Source organism: Balaenoptera acutorostrata, chromosome 6 (genome assembly GCF_949987535.1).
Source record: "Balaenoptera acutorostrata chromosome 6, mBalAcu1.1, whole genome shotgun sequence".
Classification (NCBI taxonomy): Eukaryota; Metazoa; Chordata; class Mammalia; order Artiodactyla; family Balaenopteridae; genus Balaenoptera; species Balaenoptera acutorostrata.
In genome coordinates, this window is record NC_080069.1 from 81,911,371 (window position 1) to 81,924,492 (window position 13,122).

Below are 13,122 nucleotides of genomic sequence, written 5' to 3' on the forward strand. Positions count from 1 at the left end.
TGGTAATTATTGAAGATAACTGTTATGGGTTGAGTTTCATCCCCTCAAATTTCCTACGTTGGGGTTCTAAAACTCCAGTGCCTCAGAACTTACTTGGAAATGGGGTTGTTGCAGATGTAATTAGTTAAGCTGGATGAGGTCATTAGGGTGGGCCCTAATCCAATATGACCGTGTCCTTGTAAAAAGGGGAAATCTGGACACAGAGACACGATAGAGGGAAGATGATATGAAGACACAGGGAGAAGGCCGTCTACGAGCCAAAGAACAAATGAGACCGCGAGAAGTTAGGAGACAGCCCAGGAACAGATCCTTCCTTCCCTCGCGCCTTCAGAGGGAGCATGGCCCTGGGACACCTTGATCTCAAGACTTCTTAGCCTCCAGAACTGTCAGGCACTAAATTTCTGTTGTTTTCAGCCACTCGGTTTTTGGTACTTTGTTTTGGCAGCCTGGGAAACTAGCACACTAAGTCCTAGGTCCACGGAGGGTTCATTATGCAATACTTTCCATTTTTGTATATGTTTGAAATTTTCCATAATACAAAGGTTGAAAAAAAGAAGGCTTGTACGTAGTCTCAAACATACTAATAATTCAGCTGTACTCTGCTACAGCACTCCCTGAGGAAACCACGCAAGTGCCAAAGTAGCTCAGATATCCAAAAATACAGCTGGTCCCCTCTTCAATCCATGAGTCTAATTTCACATCTGTAACCCCTTTTTAAGGAATCCCTGGTAAATCTCCCACACAAGGCGCCAGAGGGCTCTGCCTTGCCTCTTGGCTCTTTTGGGCTCCAAACAGTGGACCCTCCTCTGAAGCATAGCTGCAGGCCGTCTTGCAGTGCCTTTGAAACCGCACATGAGGCAAGGCAGGGGAAGGCATCTTGCAGCACAGATCCACGGTGAAAGCTTTTGTGAATTAGTTTTCTGCCAATTGTGCACAGGCTACCGGATACACTATATTGACGGCATTTAACAATCGGTGGGCAGGTTAAGAAAAAGTACACCAGGAAGTGCATTAAATAACCTCTTAATCACATTTAAAGGCCAAGTGAACCAGGGCCACTACTAGTACTAAAATACATGATAACAAAAGCAGTCAGCATTTTCCATACCATATGCTTGTAAATGTTATTCTGCAGGGAACCAATTAAAACTTAGAATACTTAGAACACAGACATATGGAACAAAACAGGGCAACTTATCTTGTCACCATGGTGCTTGCTCAGGACATCTATTAAGGAGATGTAATCCTGAATTGTTAGTACCAATAAATGCTATCTTAATTATGACTACCAAAAGGCAACACCAGCACGTAAAGCTTCTGATTTGGTTGTGGCATCATTTAGAGTTTTAACTGGAAGGAGAGCCCGCTGCCTCCAGAGTCACATGAAGTACCAACTGCATTAAACATCAAAAATATAATCACTGCAGCCAATTGTTAGTCAGGCTGGGTCTCAGTTGTCTCACCTGTTACACTGGGAAAATAACAATAATAACGTTCTTCAAAATTCACAGGATTCCAAGGAAAACCATTTAAAAAGTGGCGGTGAAAGAACACTGGGAAGTATAACGCTTTGAACCAGTGTCGAATATTTTTTTACTGTTACTGATGGAGAGAAGACATGCATATGACACAAAATAAGCAATTATCAAGATGGACAGTGATAGCCATTATGTTAAAAATCTACAGAGCTTTATTAAATTTTCCTGACATTAAAAAGGATTGAAATGAAATCGATTTTTAAAATGTGAGTTACATTCCTAGGTCAGTCGAATAGGTAAAAGACAGTCGACATTTTCCATCCTGTCGCTGGAGCTTCATTTGGCATTACTGCTTAATTTAGAATTAATGTTTAAAGGTACCAGACATATAAATTCTAGTAAGATGGTTCAAACATCATAGGAATAATGCTAGAACTGCAGACTCAAGCAATACCTCAGATACAGTGTATGCGAGAAATATAAAAGGAGAGATTAAGGAAAAGAGTAAAAAGAGCTTATAGCTGAAGGAGCGTATTAACTATCACAAGACGAGATCAGGAAGAGGGGTTGGGGGGAGTACTGTAGTGCCTGGGGGGACTGCATTAATTAATAATAAATTAACACCAAAATGTCAGTAACCAATTTCGAAACACTAATTCTACATGCATACAATCTATTTTCATCATCTGGGTAAGTCCCAAACCTAGCAACATGCTGTGCACATAGTGAAGAGGTGCTCAATAAATGTTTATAAATAAATGAATGAGGAACTTGGGCATAGGGGCTCCCCCAACACTTAAGCCGTCTCACTGCTAACCATCCTTCTTTCTTACCTACATCCCTCTGACAAATATCTCAAACAGGAGAACATCAAAATCACAGGGTGGCACAAGAGGCATGAAGAAGAACGTTTAAAAACGCACAGCCTGGGGCTTCCCTGGTGGCGCAGTGGTTGAGAATCTGCCTGCCAATGCAGGGGACACAGGTTCGAGCCCTGGTCTGGGAAGATCCCACATGCCGCAGAGCGGCTGGGCCCGTGAGCCACAACTACTGAGCCTGCGCGTCTGGAGCTTGTGCTCCGCAACAAGAGAGGCCGCGATAGTGAGAGGCCCGCGCACCGTGATGAAGAGTGGCCCCCACTCTCCGCAACTGGAGAAAGCCCTCGCACAGAAACGAAGACCCAACACAGCCATAAATATAAAAATAAATAAATAAATTTTTTTTTTAAAAAGCTATTAAAAAAGACAAACAAACAAAAAAAAGCACAGCCTTGGCCCATCTGCTATATTCCCATCAGGTAGATCTGAAGTGGGGCCCAGGTGCCTGTGTTCTCAGCAAGCTCCCCAAGTGAAAGTGATGCACATCGAAATTTAAGAACCATGGCTCTATGACATATTAATTCTAGAAATTCCTATTTTCCATGAGGTAGAAGGAATCACTTCCGTAAGTCTGCTTGCAAAACCTGTTTCAAGAGAAATGATTCACTTAGACACAGAGGGGTAGTCTTGGGTTTTAGAAAAAAAAACTATTTAAAGGGTTAAATGGAAATAAAAATATACAGTTAATACTCAGAACTCAAAACCTCTTTGCATTTGACGGGGGTGAATTACAGAGAACTGTCCAAGATACTTCTATAAATGCAAGGAATAGCTTGTTCTGCTGAGGAACATGAGCACCCCACGTCCCTGACCCACACTGCCAGAGAGACTGGGGACAGGGTTCCTCCTGGATACATCACTGCCCGTCCCTGGGGCCAGTTTCCCTTGGACTTTTCAGGACATTTCCACAGCAGGCAATGGGCGATGCTGATTCCACAGACACACCTACATGAACAACTACCTTCTTTAACATTTAAATTTAATTTTTATTTTACACTGGTATATAGTTGATTTACAATGTTGTGTTAGTTTCAGGTGTAAGCAAAGTGGTTCAGTTATACGTATACATATATCCATTCTTTTTCAGATTCTTTTCCCATGTGGGTTATTACAGAATACTGAGTAGAGTTCCCTGTGCTATATAGTAGGTCCTTGATTATCTATTTTATATGTAGTCATGTGTAACTTAGAAAACAAACTTATGGTTACCGAAGGGAAAAGGTGGGAGGGAGGGATAAATTAGGAGTTTGGGATTAACAACTGCCTTTTAAAGTTCCACTCTCCTTCCTTTGCTCTATCTCCCCTTTCTGTGCTACGCAGGGCTCCTCCCCTCACGCACAGACATACCTATTACACTTGGCAGTGGTGGGTGGTGGTGAGGCCGAGAAACCATCCCACCGTTTTTAGTGAAATTGACAAATAGATCCTCAGGGCCTGCCAATCATTCTAGTGCTTCTGTTTCTAATACTGCTGCTACCCGAACATGCCACTTTACACACTAGTTTACAAATAACCATTGGATCTTGGAAGTGACTTAAACCCATGAGGAAGTTTTATATATGATTACCCCAATGGCTGCCATCTCCAGAATTGTGGTGACTGCAGAGAAATGCTAGCCAAACTACATTACATGAAATACTGTTAGGCATGAATTTAATACAGGTTGACATGTTTGAAAGAAAGTTGTCTCCTCAGGACACCATAGGATACAACATGCTTTCAGGTAAAGAAGCAGGAGACACGGGGTACTGATCCTAACTCTACTACTAACTAGCTGTGAGGCCTCGTTCCAGCACTCCTGTCTTCTCAGCGTCAGATTCTTCATCTCTAAAATAAGGAGGCTGCACCACATGATCATTAAGATTCCTTTCAGCTTTAATGCTCTAGAACACGTCCACAAAAGAAGATAGGTGTGTAAGAGGGATCCCAGGGGGACTTGCATTTTAAAAGAGAACCTATATATTTTTCATTTTTAAAAAAAGCAAAGGGATGGCTTCCTAATGGTGGGATTCTGGGTACGGCTGCGCTCAGGACTTTAAGGTGACCTTTTAGGAATCCCTCCAATCATCCACTCAAAAGACATCTCCCTTGGCTGTTGACTTTCTCCTGAGTTTGTAAGATTAATGCTTTAAAAATATTGAGACAGTAGGGTACAGTAACCAAGTATGGTCAAATGAATAATCTACTATTTGAGGAAAGAAATTTTTCTCTGGGTTATAAATAATGCACAATTAAAGCCTTTTACAGGGACAGGCAACTGCTACCTCTTATAATGTCACTTCTAACCATTGGGACTTGGAAAGAATATCTGCCTAGCAGGTACACTTGCTCAAGACAGAAAATAAAACCCACTTAGGTACAGTGTAAAGATATACTGTGACCCTTAGTGGGATCTGGACCCAGCAGGAAGTGGCAGTTTAGCAGCGGTGTTGTTATTGACAGATTCTGGGGCTGATCAAGCCGTTTAGCAAAGCAGAGTTAGGGATCAATAGCCACATCAGCAAGATGCCACAGGTCCTGCTGATTTCTCAGAAACTGTGCTCCACAAAAGAAAGGTCAGCACTGTGGTCAATCAGATGATGCCTGAGGCCACTGGAGATGCAAGGCATTGATGACTCCCCGCGCAAGAACGCAGACTGACCTCGAGGACAGTGCAGTTAGAGAACCAAATTTTCTCTTTAAATTCTACCGAAGAGGAGAAGGGAAAGGTAAGGGCAGTGGAGCAGCCTTTACTCTAAAAGCACATGGGTGTGTAAGAGATTTGAGGAAAGGAGCAAGAAGGTCCTGAGCAAGAAAGTAAATCACAATGTTCTTATGAAGAAGCAATTGCCCCCTTGGCTTGGTTTTTCTCATCCACAGTCAAGTCAGCCTTCTAGCTGCATAATAAAAAGTTACTTACAGAGGACCAGAAATGACCCAGCATCTAGAGTTATCGAATCCCTAGAGCAACATTCTGTTGACCAGTTTCTGAGATATAGGGCAGATCACCCACTTTAGAAAAGTCAGAAGATGCAGAGTAAGGCTTTCTTATGAGGAATAAGATCATTAAATAGGCTGCAGGGATTTTCTCCCTTTATGATCTGTAAAAGCTGAAGCAGACAAAGTATTCATTCCTCTGGGCTTAATTGATTCTGTGACAGGTACCATGAGGATTAGAGCATCTCTCAAACTCTCTTCTAAAATTATAAAAAGTCCAACTACTTGTTCTGATTAACCCGCACCTACTCACCCACCCCAAAGCAACCTGAAGTACAAGGCATTACTCTCGTTTTCAAGCATATATTTTAAAATATATGAATACACAGAGACTTCTCTTTCAGGCTTCTGTATCACCAAAATGTTTTACCAGCACATAAAATCAAGAATTATGAAATGAAACACTTTTATTTTCCATGTGGATGAACTAATGATAATATCTTACATTGAAATAGCTCCCCAGGGTATACTAGGCAAATCCCTAGCTTTTATCCCAATTGACCTTCACAATCATTCTGAAAAGTGAGTCAGGGAGGTTGTGTATTGGAAAGTATTCCCCAGGGAATGAGAGTTCCAGAGAACACTAGCAAAAAGTTTGGAAAACACTGAGTTTAACAATGTTTAAACACATGTCTGTATCACAGGGCCTCTCAGATGCTTCATGTTAGTTCATTGCAAATCTTTGTGTGTGTGTGTGTGTGTGTGTGTGTGTGTGTGTGTGTGTGTGAGAGAGAGAGAGAGAGAGAGAGAGAGAGAGAATATTTCACAAACTTATTTACCACAAAACACTTTTTCCATGTACATCTTATGGAATTCATGTTGGGGTTGCCCCTGAATCACCATTTTGCTAAGACATGATAAATATCTACAGTTGCATTTTAGCTATGCTATATTCAACAACATTTGATAAATGTTTACCCATCCTCAATATGTCAGACACTATTCTAGGAGCTGTTAACAAAGCAGAAGAAAATTCCTGCTTTTATGTAGCTTATATTTTAATGGGGAAAAATTAAATTTTAAAAATTAATAATAAATAAAATATGAAATAGGGATAAATACTAAGAAGGAAAAAAGTAACAGGAAAGGTAACTCTGTGTGTGTGTGTGTGTGTGTGTATGGGCCTGTGTGCTGGGGGAGGGACAATGTTTACATAAGGTAGCCAAAGAAGGCTCCGTGAGGTGATAGCTAAGTAAGGCCCCAAAGGAAGTGAAGGAGGGAATTATCACATATCTGGAAAAGAAGTATTCTGAGCAAAGGGTACAGGAAAGGCCCATAGGTGGGACTGTATCAGAGAGATGGATTCAAATTTGATTAAAACATGGCCCTGTTTTTCATTTCTACTCTAGCGATTACTCAGTCTTTTAAGAAAGAGGCCTAACATTTTTTAAAGCCATGCATGTTTTAAGTACACATAATTCACAAGTCTTGTACTTTACTGTGAGGAATCAGAGTCTTTCATTTGTGGTTTCTCAGACACTTTCCCTAGGGATTCCTGGGACACTTGCAGGAGGGTCTGTGAAGTCAAATCTATTTTCATGAATATGAGAAGACATTACTGGCCCTTTTCACTGATCAGACATGTGCACAGTGGAACAAAAGCAATGGTGGGTAAAACTGCCAGGGCCTTAGCAAGAATCAAAGCAATGGCACTAAGGTAGACCAGTAGTCCCTGCATTCTTCACAGCCATGACCCTGCAGGACAAACACTGCTGGTTTTATTTACAAGTGTCCTTGATGAAACTGTTAAAAAAAGTTAGTTAATTAAATCTCAAACCTGGAGTAAACACATCTTTTAATACTCTGTGGTAAAATAGGGCATATGCATAAAGTATTTCTGTTGCATTCTGAAGACCAGTGGTTGTCCAGAAGGAAAAGGAGTTTTGCAGTTATTTAAGTTGTGAGCTGATTAGCTGCTTCTCACTAAATATTTTTGTTTGGGAAAATATAGTTATTTTTAATAAAATACGTTATTTTGTTAACATGTAATGGGTTTATGTTATTTTTAATGAATTAATAAATTAATATTAATTTTTTTCCATTTTAATTTCTGATATGGTATTTATTGATAAATGTAACACACATAAATAGAAGCTTTTGTCATCCTCAATCATTTTTAAGAGCATAAAGGGTCTTGAGCCTAAAAAGTTTGAGAAACACTATACTAATAAAAGAGCAAAAATACCATGCATGGGCACATATATGAGTAAATACATATGCTTATGTATATATCTGGGATTTTTTAATTGAGGTGAAATTCACATAACACATTAACCATTTTAAAGTGAACAATTCAGTGACATTTAGTACATTCAGAATGTTGGGCAACCATCACTCTATCTAGTTCCAAAACATTTTCATCAGCCCAAAAGGAAGCCTTGTACACGTTAAGCAGTTTCTTCCCATTATCTACCTGTATCCCCAGCCCCTGGCAACCACCAATCTGCAATCTGTACCTAGGGATTTACCTATTCTGGACATTTCATATAAATGGAATCAAACAATACGTGACCTTTTGTGACTGTCTTCTTTCACTTCACATAATGTTTTCAAAGTTCATCCATGTTGTAACATGGATTGTGGATGCTACATTCCATATGTATTTGTTTTTAATTAATTATTCATCTTCACATATTCTGTTAAGGGTCTATATATGATCTCTGATTAGAACATCTCTAATTCAATATGAATACACAAGAATGTGTATTGTCTCAATATTTGTCACAGCACATTACAGACTTCAACTGTGCACAGTTACTTCTGCTTATGGTGTGTGTCTACAGATCAATCATGAGGCAAATACTCCAAATAGCGAGGTGAACGTCAACCGATGTATGATAAATATAATCAGCATTCTCATCGCCAAGCATATAAAGTGCCTAATTGTGAATGGGGGAAAATATTATTCATTTTATAACATTTTCTCATAAAATGTGTTTGCACATGCAGCTAATTTTTTGTTGTTGTTGTTTAGGGCTGCTGACTTAGAGGGAATGAGCAGTTTACTAGAATGGGGAGAAAAATGAATTTGAGACAGGAGGCCTGGGTTGGAGCCCAGCTCCCTGTTTATTAGACATGATACTTTCAGCAACTTACTTCCTCTTTCAGGCCTCAATTTTCCTGCTTTGAATGAGGAGGTTGTCTCTCCTAGCTTTTGCACACGTGTGTCCATCTATCAGGAATCATTCACGTACCATCTTCAAGATTTCTGCCCATCCGTAGATCACCTCTATTATTTGCTTACATTTTAAATGACTCACTTCTTTATAAAAGCAAATTTATTTGAAAAGAAAACCGTATTATTACTAATAAATATGGTAAACTAGTGTCACTTGCAAACAGAAAAAAATATAATGAACCACCTCCAGTCATCCAAGGATCCCCATTATATCATCTTTTTTCCTACAAAACATCCCACCTTTTGGATAATACTGCTCATGCAGCCATGATCAACCCTCTTTGTGAATCGATAAGCTGTGGTCTTGCTTACTTTTAGAAGTTAAGATTCATTACTTATTCTCTCTCCCTTGGAAAGGCTGATAGAAGTATTTATGGTTTTGGGTACCACAGTAACCGAGCAGTGCTTGGCAGAGCTTTGAGATAACAGGATGTAAGTGACATCCTTAGCTTGGGGCTTGTTTTGAACATGAGAACCCATTGAATTCAGAAAAACCCCAAATTCCCCAAATAGTTACAGTATGGCTCTTGAGTGTACCAAACAATTGGACCACATTTCAGTTTCATTGCCTCTTGGACTCTACCTATAATGAAAGGGACTCAAGATGCTAGGAAGCACTTGGCACCTGACTCCCCTTTTCTTGGGCACAGAAGTTACTCCAGGGAAATACATGATCTTCTGTACTATTTATAGTACAAAGGCTGTTGCAAACTGATTGCAAAAATGGTCCCTCCCTTCATCCATGCACATACAGCCTCTTCCATCAAAAGGAGAGGTGAGTCTATCTCTCCACCCCTTAAATCTGGACTGGCCTTGTGACTTGCTTTAGCCAACAGATAAAAGAGCTCATAGAGTCAGTATGAAAGTTAGAAGAGATGGTGTATGCAATCTACTTAGCACAGTGTCGGGCACATAAGTCCTGGTTAAGTGGTAGCGATTATCATTCAGAGTATGTATAGTATAAACAGCATGTACCAGGAACGCTGCTCTCTGTTCCAGGGACTTTGATCTTCATATGTTTCCCTCGCCCTTCTCCTCTCCTCTCCCCCCTCATCTTCTGGCTGGGCCCAGATGCTATCAATCGATGGGTGGCATGACCAGCTAAAGAGTTTGCACAAAGCACACACGGGTTACAGTTTCCAAGAAAGTGGGAATTAACCAATCCACCCTTGGGTTCACCACAACCGCAGATCCACCCTGGAGTTAAGGACATTTATGGCATAATCTAGTTGGAGCTAGTTTAATTGAAAATATCTTCCTTGGGTAATTTTGAACCCACACTGAAGAACTAGGAAAACAGACACAATTTGTTGCATGTCATTGGCTAAGCACTTCATGTGCACGATCTCATTGAATCTTCATAGCAATTCTCTGAACACCCTGAGACAGACTCTAAGTTGTCCCCATTTTACTGATGAGAAAACTGAGGCTTGGAGATATGAATAATTTGCCCAATTATGTGGAAGGTGCTGTGAAAAAAATTAAATAAGAACCGATTCTTGTTCCTCAATCTTTCAATACTAAAGATCCCTTTAATTTTCTCTTTCCTTTGTGGAAAGAGAGAGTTTTGAGAGTTCTAATTTACCATGTAACAGTATTATTATTGGGTTGGTCAAAAAGTTCATTTGGATTTTTCTGCAGGATGCTATAATATTTAAATCAACCTCTGTCTTGGAAGATGTCGAAGTGCTAGAGCTCCGGGTTTGGAACTGTTGAACTAGCCCCAGCTCCTCATTTCCAACTGAAGAAACAGAAGCTCAGAAATAGGATCAGGGATTTGCCAAGGCCACCCTGCTCCCATGTAGAAGGAAATCACTAAAATCTACGTCTTGTTATTCCCTGTAGCCATTTCATTTTCCATGACAAAATTCTCTGAAACATGCTCTAGTCACAGGAACAATTTGTAACCAAGTCACCAGTTGGAGGTGATAGAATTAAGGCAACACTCATCGAAGAGGCTTATCACGTATTTAAAATCTTCATGGCAGCTGCTCTGTATGTGCCACACCTTTTGGCGAAGTGATTATTTACCGCAAGAGAAGGTTCTGATACCATGTAGAGTAAAGGCGAAAAAATTAAGAACTTTTTAAAGATAGGTGACAACCAAATCAGATTAAAAAATACATGAAAGATGATTCGTGTGTCACTGGAGTAAAGGATTTCCATAAAGGGATGTAATGATGTACTCGGAAGAATTCAGAACTGTGTCATCATTCTTTTTAATTTGGGGCTTGCTTTACAAGATGGCATCATGTCTTCCAGTTTGGTGTTATAAAGGCTGCAACAGTGGGAGAAAGCTTCATGCGATAAATGGGACAGAAGCAGGACCTTAAAATACAAGGTAAATTTGAGACTTATGTGAGGTCTTGCCCAGGGAAAATTAGGGCTGAAGATCTCCCACCCTATTCCCAGGGACTGCTAATCCTGGTTCCTTGGGGTCTCCCAGGACAGTGGAAGGGAAAGAGGGGAGGGGAAGGGAAATAACCATCGATGTTTATTGAGCACCTCTTATTACGTGGCAGGCAGTAGACTAGGATTTGGAAGACATGAATGGATTGAATCTTCACAGTGGCAACCTCAGTTAAAATGCTGCCTGTACCAAGAAGCAGCAAAGCATGGGGGTGTGAATGCAGCCTTGGAAGCTAGACTGCTTGGGCTCAAAACCTGGCTCTACCCCTTCCTACCTGCGTGAATTCAATCAAGTTATTCACCTCTGTCTACCTCAGTTTCCCCAAGTACAAAATGGGTAAAACTGTACCTACAAAATAGGGTTATTGTAAAAGTGAAATTATTTAGTAAATATTTAAAGAATATATATAATGCTCTTGTACATGATCCTGGCTGGATAAATATTAAATAATATTACATTATGAGTAAACCAAGGCCCAAAGAGGTTAAGAAATGTACCCAAGTTCACACAGCGGAGAAGTCGCTGAACTTGACATTCTGATTCCATGACCCTTGGTCCTTTCATTTCACCTTGGGGCTGCTCAGGCTGAGTTGATGGGATATGAGACCAAAACAGCCATCCAGGCCAGAAGCTGCATTACGTTCCCTAGTAAGCGCCCCGCACAGCACTAACCTGCATATCTCCACCCATTTCCCCCAAAACCAGTCCAAGCCACTGACTTCCAGGTAGAAGTCCTGTGTCTCTCCTCCTGCTCTTGTCTGGAGTTTCCCAACAAACCACGCAGCTGTCCCCACTTACACAAGCCCCAAATGCACATGGTCGCCAAATGAAACATGGACTTTATGCACAAATTTTAAAGAATTTTCACTCCCTACAATGACTGAAGGGCATGAACGCTCAACCTAGAGATAAATTTCTCTAAGAGAAATTACTGCTAATTTTATCAAGAGGTCAAGAATTTAAGCCCTTACTTTCTGTGTTAATTTTGATTTTGTTTATTTATAAGTAAATCTTAAACTTGGAAACATAAGTCTGATTGTCCATCAGTTCTAAAATTGGTGGTTTTGGAAACTCTAATATGTTTTTCAGGGGGTCAAATATCCAACTGGTAGAAATCATCATCATCGTCATCATCATCAAAGCAAACACTCAAGTATTTTTATGTATCAAACGCAATTCTAAGAGTTTTACATCTACTATCTAAGACAATCTGTAAGCCCCCCTACAAGGGGGATCTATTATTATTCCCAATTTTTATATGAAGAAGCTGAGGCACAGAGAATTTAAAGGATTTTCCCAGGCAGTCTTGTTCCATAAAGGCTTCCGTGTGATCTAAAGTTGTCAACCCAGCTTCCCCAAATCTTTAACTTGGGACACAGATGCAGCCTAAAGGCATCCCAAACGTGGCCATGGAATAACCCCCACCCAAGCCTCATCTGAAGGCATAAGAGATGACTAAATAGCGAGAGGAGGTTTCCATTGAAAAATAATAATAAACACTGCCAGGGAATTCCCCGGTGGTCCAGTGGTTAGGACTCCACCCTTCCATTGCAGGGGGCATGGGTTCGATCCTTGTTCGGGGAACTAAAATCCCTCAAGCCATGTGGCGTGGCCAAAAAACAAACAACAACAACAACAAAAACACAGCCAAAGGATCTGAGGTTTCTTAACCAAAGTATTTATTTGGTGAATATCTACCCACTGATATGACCATTACTGGAATGGAAGTGTGGTTCTAGCCATGTCCACCTGACAGGATGAATCCTAGCTTCAGAGCACAGAGCACACTACAGTATTATTTCTACTTATTAATTTTCCTTCTTACAGAAGGATAATAATATGTCCCTGTGCAATGTCATGCAACTGCAGTGCCCGCCTATCAGAAGAGTGTACTTCCTGTTCCACTACCAATGGGCTTGGCCATTGCTGAACCCTACCAGCTCCCTTACTTTTCTTCTGCCCCAAGAGCAGCCTATCCCAGGACATTGTTGCTCCTTTAGAATGAAGAAGGCACTTGGAGTCACAGCTGACCCTCAGCAGCTTATAGACTGAGTGAGAAATATGCCTTAGCTGTTGAAAGCCACCAACATTGAGGACTTTTGCCATCAGAACACAACCTGCCAATGCAGGGGACATGGGTTCATGCCCCGGTCTGGGAAGATCCCACATGCCGCGGAGCAACTGGGCCCGTGAGCCACAACT

At 40.7% G+C, this 13,122-nt stretch overlaps 1 protein-coding gene across 5 annotated transcripts in view; it reads right to left on the minus strand.

Annotated features, from left to right (window-relative positions):
• PRUNE2 (prune homolog 2 with BCH domain) overlaps positions 1 to 13,122 on the minus strand; it is a 274,857-nt gene that overhangs the window by 238,947 nt on the left and 22,788 nt on the right. The gene's annotated exons all lie outside the window — the stretch shown is intronic.